The sequence below is a fragment of the Rhinolophus sinicus genome, chromosome 18, assembly GCF_057876585.1.
Source record: "Rhinolophus sinicus isolate RSI-liver-muscle chromosome 18, RSI-T2T, whole genome shotgun sequence".
Classification (NCBI taxonomy): Eukaryota; Metazoa; Chordata; class Mammalia; order Chiroptera; family Rhinolophidae; genus Rhinolophus; species Rhinolophus sinicus.
The window spans coordinates 100,857,909-100,863,887 of record NC_142518.1 but is presented as its reverse complement, the minus strand read 5'-3'; the positions used below and the strand labels follow the sequence as shown (position 1 = coordinate 100,863,887).

The window sequence follows — 5,979 nt, the reverse complement described above, 5'->3', positions numbered from 1 at the left end:
GACCATTTGTACATTTTCCTTGGAGACATGTCTATTCAAATCCTTTTCCCATTTTTTAAATTAAATTAAAAAATTTTATATTAGATTCAGGTGTACAAAACAACATGATTAGACATTTACACCCCTCACAAAGTGATAACCCCCCCCCAAGTCTACTACCCTTCTGACATTGTATATAGTTGTTACTATTCCATTGACTATATTCCCTATGCTGTACTTTACATCCTGTGACTATGTATAAAATATATATATATACATATATATGTACTATATATATATATATTTTAGTTCACATTCAATATTATTTTACATCAGCTTCAGGTGTACAGCGCAGTGGTCAGGCATCTAAAAAATATGGAACGCTTCACGAATTTGCGTGTCATCCTTGCACAGGGCCACGCTAATCATCTCTGTATCATTCCAATTTTAGTATATGTGCTGCCAAAGCGAGCACTCCTTTTCCCGTTTTTAAAGTTACTCTATTTGTCTTTTATCTTAGCGTTGTAAGACTTCTTTATATATTCCGGGCACTAGTCTCTTGTCAGATATATAATTTGCAAACATTTTCTCCCATTCTGTGAGTTGTCTTTTCATTTTCCCGATAGTGTGTTTTGTTTTTTTAAGGGTAACAGGACTTTATTGGGGAACAGTGTGTACTTCCAGGACTTTTTTTCCAAGTCAAGTTGTTGTCCTTTCAATCTTAGTTGTGGAGGGTGCTGTTCAGCTTCAAGTTGTTGTCCTTTCAGTCTTAGTTGTGGAGGGTGCAGCTCAGCTCCAGGTCCAGTTGCCATTGCTAGTTGCAGGGGGTGCAGCCCATCATCCCTTGCAGAAGTCGAACTGGCAACCTTGTGGTTGAGAGGATGCACTCCAACCAACTGAGCCATCCAGGAGCTCAAGTGGCAGCTCAGCTCAAGGTGCCGTGTTCAATCTTAGTTGCAGGGGGGTGGAGCCCACCGTCCCTTGCGGGAGTCGAGGAATCGAACTGGCAACCTTGTGGTTGAGAGCCCACTGGCCCATGTGGGAATCGAACCAGCAGCCTTCAGAGTTAGGAGCATGGAGCTCCAACCGCCTGAGCCACCGGGCCAGCCCCCCGATAGTGTTTTTTGACACACATTAAAAACATTTTTTTAAATGAAATCTAGTTTATCTAGCTTTTCTTTTGTTACTTGTGCTTTTGGTGTGATAGCTAAGAAGTCGTTGCCCAATTTAAGGTCATGAAGATTTATGCCTTTGTTTTCTTCTAATAGATTTGTAATTTTGACTCTTACACTTAAGTCATTGATCTACTTTGAATAATTTTTGTATATGATGTAAGGTAGAGGTCTAACTTCATTGTTTTGCATATAGATGTCCAGTTGTCCCGGCACCATTTGTTGAAAAGAATATTCTTTCTCCATTGAATATTTTAAGTGCCAGTTTCACCCTCCAGATACCACCACTGTTAGTGTTTTGTATCCTTCCTAACCATTTTATATGTGTATACATATGTATAGGTTGTAAGAAGTGGGATCAAACTATAAATAATTGTTTTTCATCTTACTTTTTTCACTTGACATTATAGCAGGGCATCTTTCCACATGTGGCTTAATCGCATACTTTTTTTATTATGCTAAGTAAAGACTTCTCCACCCCATGATTATAAAAATATCCTCCTATAGTGTCATCTAGTACTTTTATAGACTGGTATTCTTATTTTGAACTTAAATTGTTGTACAAGAACAATGACTGCAGCATTGGTGGAATTCTTCATGTCATCTTGTCCACAACAGAGCTGACGGACACTTACTAAGTGGTTGTTCCTCTCCCCTCTCACATAGTCAAGCGAGGGGCTGGCAAACATTTTGCCTGTTGACTTGACATATTCAGACAGAGCTTAAATTGGCTAGAGGAAGAGGTGTGTGTGTGTGTTCCTCCCCTATTCTTGCCTTTTGTACAGACCCATTCTCCTCAGGTATAAATCAGTAATTCCCCATAGAGTGTTTAAAAGATTCACTTGAAATGACTGGCTTATATAACATCAGACCACTCTCCTGACAGACCATTCTGAAAAAGGTAGGATTAAAGAATGAAGTGGCACTTGCAATTCCCATAAAGACTTCTGGGGCCAGCCCAGTGGCTAAGGTGGTAGGAGTGCAGTGCTCCTAACGCCGAGGTTGCCGGTTCGATTCCCACCTGGGCCAGTGAGCTGTGCCCTCTACAGCTAAGATTGTGAACAATGGCTCTCCCTGGAGCTGGGCTGCTGTGAGCAGCCAGAGGTTGGCGTGTGCTGCCAGCGTGAGTGGCCGGCATCCAGTGAGTGTCTGGCGGCCAGCGAGAGCTGCCGTGAGCCGCTGTGAGGGGCCTGGCAACTGACTGCCTCAGCAGGGGAAGCGCAAGGCTCATAATACCAGCATGGGCCAGGGAGCTGTGTCCTACACAACTAGACTGAGAAACAATGGCTTGAACAGGGAGTATTGAGGAGGAGGCAGAAGAAGGGGGAAAAATAAAAAAATAAAGACTTCTAGCATTGGAGCAAAACCAGGTGAATCCCTGTGGCACTGACTCAGTTCTAGAGTTGCACAGTTTTCATGTTGACACTCCCTGGCCGCTTTTCAGCCGCTGCAGCTCCACAGGCCCTACTCACTCCTTTCCTTCCAGGCCTGGGGAGCCCCATCTTTTTTCTGCCTCATCCCTCCTTTAGTTTCCCCCTTGGCTTCTTTAAGGAGTGGCTTCCCCTTGCCTTCCAGTTTTCTTGTGCCCTCTCTAAGACGTGTTGATTCCCAAGCCCTGAAAGATGACAGCCCAAATGTCTATACAGGGGCCTCCCTAGGACTCCAGAGTTTGAGAATCAGGGATCTGGAGGGCATGGGACTTAGCATCCCCACGAGATCGATGGGAATAAGTGTGTGTGTGTGTGTGTGTGTGTGTGTGTGTGTGTTTTTGAGTTGGGGTGCAGAGGGTATATTCCAGCTTCAGCACAGACCCTTTCAGACTATGCAGGGCTAGTCTCCTCTTGGCGCCGGTAGGGACAGCAGTGCTGGCAGGGCCACCTGCCTGTGCCACACTGAGCCATTCCCCTGCGCGGCAAATCTTTGCCTTGGCCAGTGCGGGCCGGGATGCTAAGGAACTGCCAAGATTTGCAAGAGTTGCCATGGGAGTGCGAGGCCGGGCCGGCTCCTCCCACCACGTGTGCTCGCCTAGCCCGGCCTTCCCTCCCTGACAATGGGCGACGCCACAGGGGTTCTCCCTTTTGGCTACTTGAGCCCCTCCTCCACATCCCCCGCCTCCTCCCATCCTCCTAGAAGCTAAACGGGGGCGTGTATGCGCACCCTGGAGGAGTTGCCTTCGCGGTGGCGGCGGCCAGAGGCACTCCACCGAGGCCCCAAACTCCGAGCAAGTTCCAGGGCTCCGCGCGCGCCGCGCTCTCCGGCCTGCGGCGCCCCTGGCCCCACTAGTGGGCTTCAGCGGACCGGCAGGCTGGCCGCGGCGGTGCCGTGCCTGGCCGGCGGCAGGACCTCTCCGGTGGTGCGTGGACGCGCAGGGGCGGACGCGGGGCGGAGTTCGGGGGCCGGCGGCCGGGGTGGCGGTCCGGGGCCGGAATCCCGCGTGGGGATGGCGGCGGACGGCTCCGGGCCCTACCTGGGCTCGCCCACGCCGGCGACGCGGCACGTGCTTCCGGCCTCCGCGCCACTGATCCCCGCTCTGGGCGGCGGGACCCCGGGCCTGCCCCTGAAGCAGGACGGCTGCGCGTTCGTGCAGACCGCCCAGGAGATCCCTCTGCAGGTGGACATGGCCGTGGCCCTGCAGCGCCTGAGGGTTGCGGAGAAGTACGGCAAGAGCTACGTCTGCCTCCTGCAAGCGGTCTTCGTCGCAGGTAGGTGCCCTCCTGCGCGCGCCACCCGCGGCCCCGGCTTTTGCCTAGCTGGCTCACGCGCTCCTCTCACCCTCTCCCTCCCCAGCCCGCCCGCCCGGCCGGCCGGCCGGCGTGCACACTTTGTGTTCCCTCACCCCCCGCGCACGCACACGCGACCCCGCTGCGGTGGCGCTCCCAGCTCCTGTTGTTCGGCCGCCTGCCGCCGCCGCACTACAGGGTGCGCGTCTCTCCGCTCGGGCTGGCGGGCGCACCGTGAGAAAGTGCGGGCGATGGGGTGAGGATGTCTCCGCCGTGGCTGGTTCAGGTCTCTTCTCTCCTCACCCGCTTCTGTGTGTTACCGGAGAGGTGGGCATAGACGGTATCTTCCAGCTTTGCCTCCCGCAGACCAGAAGCCAGCCTCCCGAGGGTGCACTTCCCTTGTAATATTCCCCAGATGCTGGAAAAGCGAGGGCCGGGGGTTGAAACCTACGTGCGGCGGAACCTAGTCCAAAAAGGCACTGGGATTCGGAGACGGGCGGCACCGCAGTTGGAGGAGTTGTAGAGAAGCTGTACCGCCGCTGACTCGGGCTTTCCAGCTTGGTCCATGAGGTTCCTGCCTCGTGGGGCCCTCACTACAAAGGCAGATGTTTTTGTTTGTCCGAGAGGACAGACAAGCAAAAAACGCCAAAAAGTCACAAAACCTTTACTGCCGCTGTCGCTTTGGGTTAGGAGTGTGCGTGGTATAACGTGGGCTTGGTCGCTTGCCCGCCGGCATGCACACACGTTTCCCCAGCCGGAGGTGCCGAGCTTTGGGGTTGATGTTCCAGGCTTTGCGGCACCGAGGCATCAGTTCCTTTGGGACCCTGCAGACTCGGATGCGGGAGCAACCCGAGAACACGGTGCAACTCGGGGACCTTACGTTTAGCCAGGGCTTTTCAGACAAGTCTGAGAGGTATTGCAGTTGATGGACATGTCTTCCTCTGCTCCCATTGTCCTTTTGGTTTAGCAGGTGCTAAGCCTTGCAGTGAGAGTTTTGGCATCCAAAAAATAGACTTGGTGGCATTTTCCCCGCGAATGAGGTAGCCACAAGTCAAGTTCCAGATATCCCTCCTTATTCAGGACCGTCCATCAGTCCAAAGGATTGGCAGACTCTCGGTTCCTGGGCATTATGACCCATCACAGCACCTAAATGACTACCGGTTGCTGTACTGTGTTTTTACACAGGCTTGCAGTATGCTTCTGCCTTTCAGCATTTTAAGCAGTGCCTTCTACCTCCGTGAGGACCAACAGAGCGTCCAGGAAGTGGTTTGTACCTATACTGTTAGAACATGCCCCATAGCACAATAATTTTACTGGTGAAAAGGATTTCCAGTATTTTTTAAATATTCGTATATTTAAAAATAGGTTTACAAAGCTTTTCAATGTGGTACAGAACTTTCTGAAAGATCATTTCAAGAATGACCATGTGTAGACTGCTCACTGTCAGAAACACGCTACAGTGTGATAAGCGAATTATACATGCTCAGAAGAGGGAACGATTCACTCTACTTAGGGAGTTAAGGGGAGACTTCAGGGAAAGGGTGCAGCATGAATTGAATCTTTAGGGAGGCATACAAGTTTCCAGGTGGACCAGGGATGGGGATGGAGTGTGGTGGGGATCGTTATGGAGACGGGTATTCTATGCAAAGGAAATAAGATGCGTCAAAACAAGCAGAAAGGCCACAGCGTAGTACATTTGGGGAATTGTTTTCTTTTTAATGATCGAAGTGGAAATTATGGCAAGTACAAGAGAGCGATAAATTTGGAGAAATAGGCAGGAGCTGGATGTGGAGAGCCTTGTAAGGCATATTAAAGGGCTTTACTTTATTTATTGGGCACTGGGGAGCCATTGGAGTGTTGTAAGTGGGGGAATAGCGCAAGGCTGCTGCATGGTTGTACAGGTTGTACACTGCAAAACCCTTAGGGCTACATTCACACAGACTGGCCCTGTGAATGATGATGCCCTTGCTAGGATTGTACAGTGCACAGTGTGCATGGTGGTCAACAGTGGCGATGCATGGTGGGGCTTCTTGCTTTTATAACTACCACTCTGGTGGTTGTGGGGAGGACACTGTGTGGAGCATGCAGCAGAGAAAGGAATAGGACCC

At 51.0% G+C, this 5,979-nt stretch overlaps 1 non-coding gene across 1 annotated transcript; it reads right to left on the bottom strand.

Moving 5' to 3' along the window:
* Positions 1 to 348: 348 nt before the first annotated feature.
* On the bottom strand, positions 349 to 454 carry LOC141569833 (U6 spliceosomal RNA). The gene has a single exon (XR_012493612.2). It is a non-coding gene; the product is annotated as a U6 spliceosomal RNA (small nuclear RNA).
* Positions 455 to 5,979: the final 5,525 nt, after the last annotated feature.